General features: G+C 43.3%; 1 pseudogene; it reads right to left on the minus strand.

Annotated features, from left to right (window-relative positions):
• Positions 1 to 1,484: 1,484 nt before the first annotated feature.
• LOC136376325 (small ribosomal subunit protein eS27-like) lies at positions 1,485 to 1,897 on the minus strand (annotated as a pseudogene).
• Positions 1,898 to 12,191: the final 10,294 nt, after the last annotated feature.

Here is a 12,191-nt window from a genome sequence, read left to right on the forward strand (position 1 = left end):
TCTATCACCCCTCTTCTCAGTTAAAAATTTAAATAAATATATTTGTTCATTCTAAATCCTGATATCATCTTAGCAGGATCAATAAAAAAACTTAATTGTGTCCTGGCTGGATAGTTCAGTTGGTTAGAGCACAGAGGTTGCTGGTTCGATCCTGGGTCAGGGCACATGCAGGAACAGATCAATGTTCCTGTGTCATTCTCCTTTCCTCTCTCTCTAAAATCAATAAATAAAAATAAAAATAAAAATAAAAAACTTCATTGCAAAGGCCTAAAAAGTTCCTCCAAGATGTTCCCTCACTAGCATTAATTAGCATGTTTTAACTCTTTAATCTCAGACAGCAGTAATAATCCATGGTGTGTGTGTGTGTGTGTGTGTGTGTGTGTGTGTGTGTGTGTAATATATATGTGATGGTTGCAAACAAGGATTAAAAACATCATCTCTCGCCCTGGCTGGTTGGCTCAGTGGTAGAGCGTCGGCCTGGTGTGCAGGAGTCCTGGGTTCGATTCCCGGCCAGGGCACACAGGAAAAGCGCCCATCTGCTTCTCCATCCCTCCCCCTCTCCTTCCTCTCTGTCTCTCTCTTCCCCTCCTGCAGCCAAGGCTCCATTGGAGCAAAGTTGGCCCAGGCACTGAGGATGGCTCCATGGCCTCTGCCTCAGGTGCTAGAATGGCTATGGTTGCAACAGAGCAACGCCCCAGATTGGCAGAGCATTGCCCCATGGTAGGCATGCCAGGTGGATCCGGTCGGGTGCATGCGGGAGTCTGTCTGACTGCCTCCCCGTTTCCAACTTCAGAAAAATACAAAAAAATAAATAAAAAAAAATATCATCCCTCAAGTCTGATTTTGTACATACAGCCTCTGAATTAGGAGATATGGTTGGGGTCACTTGATGTTTAATCCCAGCTCCACCATAGTAGAACTGGTATAACAGCTATATGGCCATGGGCAAGTTGCTTAACTTTCTATTTGTTTGTTTCCATGCAAAATGGAATAATGGTGACTATAATGCTACCTTCCTTATAAAATGTTGATATAAAGTTGTGTTTCTCAAAGTGTGTTCCTTGGGCCAGTAACATCAAGCAGCTCCTGGGAATTGGAATGAAAAGAAAATTCTCAGGCTTTCACACCTACTGAATCAGAAACTCTGGTGTGCGTGTTTTTAAAAGACTTATAGGTGATTCTGATGGGGGTCTAGACATTGTGAAACATCTTTGATGAGATTGAATTTATAACAACCATTAGAACAGTGCCTGGCATACAGTAAACAGTATGTTAACGAACATTTAGAAAACGAGTCAATAAGATAACGCCAAGATATAAAGTTTTAGGCAAAAAAAAAGCACATCTGTGCTGTTCCTTTAACAAAGAAATCCTGCTTGATTCCTAGTTGAAAGGACTGCCGAACACCTTGTAGTCCATTCCTTGCCTTTCTTTTTTACTGTTTATACTCTCCCTGTATATATTCTTCTTTTTTTGCCCATAATCAAAATTTTATTGAAAAACTGACACCAAAATAGGAGATCATTGTTGTATACTTACAAAATTAAATGTAATTACATTATCTTGGTAGATTAACTGGAATTACTGAACCGATAAGGCTTTCTGTAATATAACACAAATTCAGGAAGTTGTGTGGATCATTATTAGTGTTGCTTTCTTCTAAATGAACACCCTTCCGTGAGCCTTGCCTTTCCTCCTGTCGGCTGGCACAACTCTGTTGAACAACCTACACAAAGAACCACAGTCTGAGCATGACTGAAAACCGTGGTGCTCTTATAGCAACCTGGGTGTTTTACATCCATAAAATAAGAATTTGGACTTTGAACTAGCCATTTCTTTTTATGTTTTTTTTTTCCTCTTCCAAGGATGAATGCAGTAAATCTCAAGCCAAAGGCATGTTGATCGTTTCGCAAGCCCAGTGCGTCAAGACTTCTGAGGCAACACCCTTGGCAAGCAGCATGAGATCAGTCTCTGTATACGTTCTTCAACTTTCCCCATCTTCAGTATCGAAACTGCTTTCTCACACCTTCAAGACTTGGCCCATTCTGTTCCCTCTGCATGGAAACCTCAACCATCCCATGTTCTTTAAACAACCCCTTATCTCTCACTTCCTACACTTTCAATATCTTGAATTCCTACACATCCTTCAAAACCCCAGTTCCAGTGTCACCTCCTCTGTGATGACCTCATCCCTGTCCAGTCATAGCCAGGCATGCACTAGGACTCCACTCCCCCCTACATATCCCGCTTACAGTACTTATCATGATGCTGTTTTATTGTTTACATTTCATTTCCTCCCACTGAATTGTTTCTTTTATAATTGAGGGGAAATCCATAATACATGCAATTAACTACAGTGGCGTATAGTAGTGTATTCACAATGTTGTGCAACCATCTTTTCTCTAGTTTCAAAAGTTTCTCATCACCCTTCAAAACTGCATCACACCCATTAAGTAATCACTTTTCATTTCCCCTTTTCCCTTTCCCAGGTATCATCTTTCTGTGTCTATTGAAAGAGACTGTACAATATGTGACTTTTCACATCTGGCTTCTTTCACTTAGCATTAGTTTTTAAAGTTAATCCAAATTGTGGCATAAATCATTATGTGCCCCTTTTAGGCTGGTTAATATTCCATTGTGTGTATATACCACAGTGCTTATCCATCATCTGTTAATAGACATTTGGGTTGCTTTCACCTTCCAGTTATTACGAATAATGCTGCTACAAACATTTGTGTGCAAGTTTCTGTGTGGACATGTTTTTATTTCTCTATGTAAACGTATGTCTTTCATTTCACATCAAGGAATGGAATTGATGGGTCATATGGTAATTATGTTTAACTTTTAATGAACCATCCAACTGTTTTCACAGTGGCTGTACCATTTTGCACTCCTACAAGCCATGTATAGGGATTCCTATTTCTCCACATCCTTGCCAACAGTTATTTTTCTTTCTATTAGAGTCATACTGTAGGTGTAAAATGGTACCTCCTTGCGTTTCCTTACTGACCAATGATTTTGAGCATCTTTCACATCCTTGTTGGCCATTTGTATAGCTTCTTTGTAGCAATATCTATTCAAGTTTTTTGCCCGGTTTTTATTTGTTGTTTGTCTTATAGCACTTCACAAATGAGTAATGATGTTGAGCATCTTTTCATGTGCTTGTTGAGCATTTGTATATCTCCTTTGGAAAAATGGTCATTCAAGACTTTTCCCGCCTGACCAGGTGGTGGCGCAGTGGATAGAGCGTGGGACTGGGATGCGGAAGACCCAGGTTCGAGACCCCAACATCACCAGCTTGAGCGCGGGCTCATCTGGCTTGAGAAAAAAAAAAAAAAAAAAAAAAAAAAAGCTCACCAGCTTGGACCCAAGGTCGCTGGCTTGAGCAAGGGGTTACTCAGTCTGCTGAAGGCCCACAGTCAAGGCACATATGAGAAAGCAATCAATGAACAACTAAGGTGTTGCAACGAAAAACTGACGATTGATGCTTCTCATCTCTCTCCGTTCCTGTCTGCCTCTGTAAAAAAAAAAAGACTTTTCCCCAGTTTTTACTTGGGTTGTCTTTTTGTTGCTGAGTTGTTGGAACTCTCTATGTATTATGGATACTAGACCATGATCAGACGCATAATTTTCAAATATTGTCTCCTATTTTGTAGTTGTCTTTTAATCATTTTGATCTGCCTTTTGATAAACAAGTTTTTAATTTTGATGAAATCCAGTTTATCTTTTTTTTTTTTTTTTTAGGGTTTTTTTATTTTATTTTTTTACAGAGACAGTGAGTCAGAGAGGGATAGACAGGGACAAACAGACAGAGAGAGATGAGAAGCATTAATCATTAGTTTTTCATTGTGCGTTGCAACACCTTAGTTGTTCATTGATTGCTTTCTCATATGTGCCTTGACCACGGGCCTTCAGCAGACCGAGTAACCCCTTGCTGGAGCCAGCGACCTTGGGTTCACGCTGGTGGGCTTTTTGCTCAAACCAGATGAGCCCGCACTCAAGCTGGTGACCTCGGGGTCTCGAACCTGGGTCTTCCGCATCCCAGTCCGACTCTCTATCCACTGTGCCACTGCCTGGTCAGGCTCATATTTTTTAATTAATTTTTTTTCTGAATTGAGAAGCGGGGAGGCAGAGAGACAAGAATACCTCATGCGCCCAGCCGGGACCCACCCGGCAGGCCCAGGGGGAGATGCTCGGCCTGTCTCCCGCGTTGCTCCGCTGCAATCGGAGCCATTCTAGCGCCTGGAGCGAAGGCCATGGAGCCATCCTCAGCACCCGGGTGAATGGGGCCTTGGGTGCGGGAAAGGAAGAGAGAGATAGAGAGAAAGGAGAGTGGAAAGGGTGGAGAAGCAGATGGGCGCTTCTCCTGTGTGCCCTAGCCAGGAATCAGACCCGCAACTTCCACACGCCAGGCCAACGCTCTACCGCTGAGTAAACTGGCCAGGGCCCCTTTTGTTGCTTTTGTTTCTGGTGTAATTTCTAAGAATTCATTGCCAGATCAAAGATCATGAAGATTAATTTCTATGTTTTTTTCTAAAAGCTTTAGTTAATTGGTCCATTTTTAGTTTATTTTTGTTTATGGTCTGAAGTAAGGGTCCAACTTCATTCATCTGTATCAGGATATCCAGCTGTCCGAGAGCCATTTGTTAAAAAGATCGGTTTTTCTTTTTCTTTTTCTTTTTTCTTTTTCTTTTTTTGTATTTTTCTGAAGCTGGAAACGCGGAGAGACAGACAGACTTCCGCATGCGCCCGACCGGGATCCACCTGGCACGCCCACCAGGGGGCGACGCTGTGCCCACCAGGGGGCGATGCTCTGCCCCTCCGGGGTGTCGCTCTGTGTGTCGCTCTGTTGCGACCAGAGCCACTCTAGCGCCTGGGGCAGAGGCCAAGGAGCCATCCCTAGCGACCCGGCCATCTTTGCTCCAATGGAGCCCCGCTGCGGGAGGGGAAGAGAGAGACAGAGAGGAAGGAGAGGGGGAGGAGTGGAGAAGCAGATGGGCGCTTCTCCTGTGTGCCCTGGCCGGGAATCGAACCCGGGACTTCTGCACGCCAGGCCGACACTCTACCACTGAGCCAACCGGCCAGGGCCAAGATCAGTTTTTCCATATTAAATGTTCTTGACATCCTTGTCGAAATCAGCTGTCCATAGAAACAAGGGTTTATTTTTGGACTCCATTTCTCTTCTACTGGTCTTTCAGTTTGTTTTTATGCCAGTACAGTGTTGTGTGTTTTTTTTTTGTTTGTTTGTTTTTTAATTTTTTATTTATTCATTTTAGGGAAGAGAGGGAGAGACAGAGAGAGAGAGAGAGAGAGAGAGAGAGAGAGGAGAGACAGAGAGAGAGAAGGGGGGGGAGCTGGAAGCATCAACTCCCATATGTGCCTTGACCAGGCAAGCCCAGGGTTTCGAACTGGCAACCTCAGCATTTCCAGGTCGACACTTTATCCACTGCACCACCACAAGTCAGGCTTGTTGTTGTTTTTTGAGGGTACATTTATTAAAGCTGGGGACAGTGAAACAAAGAATGTCCTATAATAGAAGAGGCAACAAGAGTAAGCATAGATGGAGTTGCTGTCGGCTCACTGGAAAAGTCAAAGAAAAGGGAACCTTAGGGACAGGCTTAGGGGGCTAGCCTGGGGTGGGTTTCCACTGCCCATTGTGCCCCTGTTTGCAAGTCTTGTGGGGACCTTAGAGTTTGAAGAAAAAAATTCACTCAGAAAGGAGATTTGACCCAGTCCTCCCTTAGTCCTCCTCACACTCAGCAATGACCTGTGAGGTAGGGGGCCCGGGGATGTTTTTAAACCTAGGGTTTGGAGTCTGGACTAAGCTCCATCCATGTCACTCACAACCTTCTGTTAAAAAGAGAGAGAGAGAGAGAGAGAGAGAGAGAGAGAGAGATTCAAGACACCAACACTGTCTTGGTTACTGTTGCCTTACAATAAGTTTTGAAATCAGACAGTGTGAATCCTCCAACTTTGTTCTTTTTCTTTTTTAAAAATTTTTTATTTATTTATTTATTTATTTATTTTACAGAGACAGAGGGAGGGACAGATAGGGACAGACAGGAAGGGAGAGAGATGAGAAGCATCAATCATTAGTTTCTCATTGCGACACCTTAGTTGTTCATTGATTGCTTTCTCATATGTGCCTTGACCATGGGGCTTCAGCAGACCGAGTAACCCCTTGCTCAAGCCAGCAATCTTGGGTCCAAGCTAGTGAGCTTCGCTCAAACCAGATGAGCCCGCGCTCAAGCTGGTGACCTCGGGGTCTCGAACCTGGGTCCTCCGCATCCCAGTTCGATGCTCTATCCACTGCGCCACCGCCTGGTCAGGCTTTGTTCTTTTTTTATAAGATTGTTTTATCTATTCAGCATCTGTTGAAATCCATATGAATTTTAGAATCACTGTATGATTCTGAATTACCAATTTACACAAAAAGTCAGCTTACATTCTTTTAAAAAATATTATTTTAGTGCCCTGGCCAGCTAGCTCAGTGGTAGAGTGTCGGCCCGACGGGAGTCTGTCTGTTTGCCTCTCCCCCACTTCTCACTTCAGAAAACTACAAAATAACCTGACCAGGCAGTGGCGCAATGGATAAAGCGTCAGACTGGGGTGTGGAAGACCCAGGTTTGAGACCCTGAGATCTCCAGCTTGAGCATGGGCTCATCTGGTTTGAACAAGGCTCACCAGCTTGAGCGCAAAGTCGCTGGCTCCAGCAAGGGATCACTCGGTCTACTGTAGCTCCCCGGTCAAGGCACATACGAGAAAGCAATCAATGAACAACTAAGGAGCCGCAACAAAGAATTGATGTTTTTCATCTCTCTCCCTTCCTGTCTGTCTGTCCTTGTCTGTATCTCTCTCTGACTCTCTCTGTCTCTGTCACACACACAAAAAAGAAAAGTACAAAAAATTATTTTAGTGGGAGGAGAAGAGGCAGAGAGACAGACTCCCGCATGCATCCCAACTGGGATCCACCTGGCAAGTCCATTAGGGGGTGATTCTCTGCCCATTTGGGGCATTGCTCCTTTGCAACCAAAGCCATTCTAGCACCTGAGGTGGAAGCCATGGAGCCATCCTCAGCGCCCAGGCCAACTTTGCTCCCATGAAGCCTTGGCTGTGGGAGGGGAAGAGAGAGAGAGAGAGAAAGGAGAGGGGGAAGGGTGGAGCCATCCTCAGTGCCTGAGGCCACCTTGCTCTAATTGAGCCATGGCTGCAAGAAGGGAGGAGAAAAGAGAGAGATAGAGAGAGATGGGAAGAAAGAGAGAGAGAGAGAGACAAGCAAGAGGGAAAGGGGTGGAAAAGCAGATGGGCGCTTCTGTGTGCCCTGACTGGGAATCCAACCCAGGACATATACATGCTTGGCCGATGCTCTACCACAGAGCCAACCAGCCAGGGCTTCAGCTTACATTCTTTTTTTTTTGGCAGAGACAGAGAGAGAGAGTCAGAGAGAGAAACAGATAGGGACAGACAGACAGGAATGGAGAGAGATGAGAACCATCAATTCTTCATTGAAACAACTTTGTTGTTCATTGATTGCTTTCTCATTTGTGCCTTGACTGAGGGGGTGCCACAGCAGAGTGAGTGACCCCTTGCTCAAGCCAGCGACCTTGGGCTCAAGCCAGTGACCTTGGGCTTCAAGCCAGCGACCTCAGAGTTTCAAACCTGGGTCCTCCACGTCCTAGTCTGACTCTCTATCCACTGTGCCACCTCCTGGTCAAGCTCAGCTTACATTCTTATAAAAATTTTATTGAATCTGTGGATCAATTAGGAGAGAATTGACATCATAACAATATTAAGCTCCATAGAATGTTATTCCATTTACTTAGAACAATATTAAGCTCCATAGAATGTTATTCCATTTACTTAGAACCTCTTTAATTCTTTCAATAATATTTTGTAGATTTAGAAGTATAAGCTTGCTCTTCTTTTATGTTTACTTCTAAGTATTTTGTTCTTTTTGATGCTAATGTGAATGGGATTTTAAATTTAATTTATTTCAATTAAAAATGTTTTAATTTATTGATTTGAGAGAGAAACATCAATTTGTAGTTCTACTTATTTATCCATTCATTGGTTGATTCTTGTATATGCCCTGACCAAGTTTTGAACCCGCAAGGTTAGTTAATTGGGACAACACTCTAACTAACTGAGTTACCTGGCCAGGGCTTTTTTTTTTTTTTTATGTTCAGTGCAAGTATATACATATAACCAGACTTGCATTCTTGGGATAAATCCCAGTGGGTACTGGTGCATGATTTTTCTTATACATTGCTGGAGTCAATTTCTAGTATTTTGTTGAGGGTTCCTGCACCTACACTCATTAGATATATTGGATTGAAATTTTATTTTCTTGTGATGTCAGAGAGAGGAATAGATAGGGACAGACAGACAGGAATGGAGAGAGATGGGAAGCATCAATCATTAGTTTTTTGTTGCGACACCTTAGTTGTTCATTGATTGCTTTCTTACATGTGCCTTGACTTAGGGACTACAGCAGACCAATAACCCCTTGCTCAAGCCAGCGACCTTGGATCCAAGCTGATGAGCTTTGCTCAAACCAGATGAGCCCGTGCTCAAGCTGGCGATGTTGGGGTCTCGAACCTGGGTCCTCTGCATCCCAGTTCGACACTCTATCCACTGCGCCACTTTCTGGTCAGGCTCTTGTGATGTCTTTATTGAGCACACTTTCTTATACATAACCACAATATCATACCTATCACACACTATGCCATACTAAAAAAAAAAAAAACTAGGAAATTTAAAAAAATCTTCCACTATCCAAGTCATTGTTAAATTTCTTCCACTCTTGGACATTCTAAGTGGCTCATAAAGAGCCTCCAATAATCTGGAGAATGAGGGGGCTCTGAGCATTGGAAGGAGTGGCAGGGGGTTTGTGTTGGAGAAAAGAAGACTTCATGAGAGAGAGTAAAAACTCTTGACTCAGGGCACAAGGATTTCTGAGGGCTGGTTGTTCCAGATGACAGATAGGAACAAAAGAAGAAGCTATGAAAGACTGATTTTGGTTCAGAAAAGGAAGTCTTATGACCTCCAATCTTCCCCTTGCAGTGTGAAACTTGTCACACCACCCCGGATATCCGACCTCATTGTGCCATGTGGAAGCGCTTCCCTTGCTTCTCTTAGTCCACTTGCCACTTCTTGTCTCACTTCCTTCCTTGTCTGGGGCACATTTTCCAGCCTTTCCCTTACCAGTACAACTTGCTCAATATTTGGGCTTCACTTGGGCTGCCCTGTGCACCCACCCCCAATTTTTGAATGAATGAATCCTCCCCCCAGGTTGTTTTGTACTATCAGATCAAAAAATACTACATGCCTTACAACTGGAACCGTGACACATATGTTATGGTCTCTAACTTCAGCTAGGTAATTCTTTTTATTTGTCTTTAGTGTGCAGTACATCAGTGTTTTCTCATTTAGCTCCTGGCAGCAATAAAGCCCTCAGCCCACTCCTCTCATTCATTCAATAAATTATTTAGTTAATATTTATGAAGCACTGGTGTGCCAGGCACTGTTTTAGAGACTGAAGATTCAGAACTGAACAAGATTGACACAATTTTTGTTCTCATGGAACTTTCAACACAGTTCTAAACAAACAAAAACAGATATAAATAAATAAGATAGAATCCATTTGAGATCAATGCTGTGAAGAAAATAATATAGGGTATTGTGATCAGAATGATAAGGTAGGAGGGGCTCCTTTATATAAGGTGATATTTGAGTTGAATCCTGAACAATGAGAAGATGCCTGCCATTCAAAGATCTGTATTTAGAGATTCAATTTCATAGAAGTTCCACAGACACCTGCTACCACAATTACTCATCAACATCTATGCCCAGATATCCTGTCTTCCCGCCTGGACTCTAAATTGATTGCTTCTATCCTTGCACTAAGATCAACCCTTCCACTTGTGAATTAGTTACCAGTCTCTTCTATCTAGTCAAGGACAGTCTTCCAGCATGACTCTTCTCTCTCCTGAATCATCAAATTTTCCTTCTCTATTGGATTAATCCCATCTGCACACACCCATGCTATTTCTCTCATTCTAAAAACCAATGAACATAATGTACTCAATAGTGAAAGTTGAAAACTTTCCCTGTATGGTCAGAGGGGAGAGATGGCTCCTAAGCTTATTAAGAGTAAGAGCTAAAGTCCTTTCTATGCTTTATATTTATGGTGCTTCTCAAACTCTCTGTGGCATGGGACCAAGTTTTATTTTTTTTTAAAGACTTTATTCATTTTAGACAGGAGAGAGAGAGAGAGAATGAGAGAGAGAGAGAAGGGAAGAGCAGGAAGCACCAACTCCCATATGTGCCTTGACCAGGCAAGCCCAGGGTTTTGAACCTGCAACCTCAGCATTCCAGGTCGACGCTTTATCCACTGCGCCACCACAGGTCAGGCCCCAAGTTTCATTTTTAAAGTTCCAATCCATTGCAGATGATACTTTTGTAAAATACAATATAAATATTGCTGCAATATAAAATTTTATAAAGTTTTAACATACTTATTCTTTTTTTTTGTGACAGAGGCAGAGAGAGAGAGAGAGAGAGACAGAGAGAGGGACAGATAGGGATAGACAGACAGGAAGGGAGAGAGCTGAGAAGCATCATTTCTTTGTTGCGGTTTCTTAGTTGTTCTTTGATTGCTTTCTCATATGTGCCTTGACTGGGGGTCACAGCAGAGTGGGTGACCCCTTGCTCAAGCCAGTGACCTTGGGCTTCAGGCCAGTGACGTTTGGACTCAGGCCAGCAACCATGAGGTCATGTCTATGATCCCACACTCAAGCCAGCGACCCCGTGCTCAAGCTGGTGAGCCTGTGCTAAGCCAGATGAACCATGCTCAAGCTGACAACCTTGGGGTTTCGAACCTGGGTCCTCTGTGTCCCAGTCTGAATTTCTATCCTCTGTGTCACCGCTTGGTCAGGCTTAATATATATACTTATTCTTGACCTTTTTACTTAAGTTTTTGTTTTAGGGTTTTAAAAATGTACTCATTTTAGAAAGGATAGAAAGAGAGAGAGAGAAAGAGAGAGAGAGAAGGGGGGAAGGAGCGGGAGGCATCAACTCCCATATGTTCATTGACCAGGCAAGCCCAGGGTTTTGAACTGACTATCTCAGTGTTTCACTGCGCTACCACAGGTCAGGCCCATGATTATTTTTTTTAAGGTTTTATTTATTGATATTTTAGAGATGAGAGAGAGAGAGAGAGAGAGAGAGAGAGAGAGAGAGAAGTGGGGAGGACCGAGAAACATAAGCTCATAGTTGCTTCTCTTATGTGTCTTGACCAGGCAAGCCTGGGGATTTGAACCTGTGGCCTCAGCATTCCAGGTTGACGCTTTATCCACTGCACCATGACAGGTCAGGTTGTTCCTGTGATTCTTTAAGTCTGTGGTTTGCTGACCTACGGAAGGCTCCCATCAATGTTAATTTTCATTCTCCATTCCTATCTCTGTGGTCTGGACACTGGAGGGAGGCAGGCTGGAAGATTGTGTTTACATGCCTCCTCCCACCCTGTGAATCAGGTATTTAGCTCTCTGATGGGTGTGACTCCCTCCTGGATTTAATGAAGAAGGAATTCTTGTGGCTGATGTCCTGGGTTTCTGAGATAATGTGGATGGGGGGGGGCACATCCTATTAATTGCCTTGTGATCGGTCTAAGAAGCTGTGAAGGTCTAAGACAGAGGTCTCCAAACTTTTTACACAGGGGGCCAGTTCACTGTCCCTCAGACCGTTGGAGGGCCGGACTATAAAAAAAAACTATGAACAAATCCTTATGCACACTGCACATATCTTATTTTAAAGTAAAAACAAAACAAAACGGGAACAAATGCAATATTTAAAATAAAGAACAAGTAAATTTAAATCAACAAACTGACCAGTATTTCCATGGGAACTATGCTCCTCTCACTGACCACCAATGAAAGAGGTGCCCCTTCCGGAAGTGTGGGGACCGCATGAGACCCGCGGGCCGTAGTTTGGGGACCCCTGGTCTAAGATGTTATCTGATTAATAAATCAAAGAGCCAGCCTGAAACAGTTATTTAGTACACACGTATACTAACATAATCACAAGATCTCTGCTTCAGAAACAGTTTGTTTGACGACAGCATCTTGTATCACTTCCCCATGCCCAAATTCCCTATCAGATTACATAATGGAAACCAGTATGCCAGTGAGTAC

The sequence above is a fragment of the Saccopteryx leptura genome, chromosome 6 (assembly GCF_036850995.1).
Source record: "Saccopteryx leptura isolate mSacLep1 chromosome 6, mSacLep1_pri_phased_curated, whole genome shotgun sequence".
In the NCBI taxonomy this organism is placed as follows: Eukaryota; Metazoa; Chordata; class Mammalia; order Chiroptera; family Emballonuridae; genus Saccopteryx; species Saccopteryx leptura.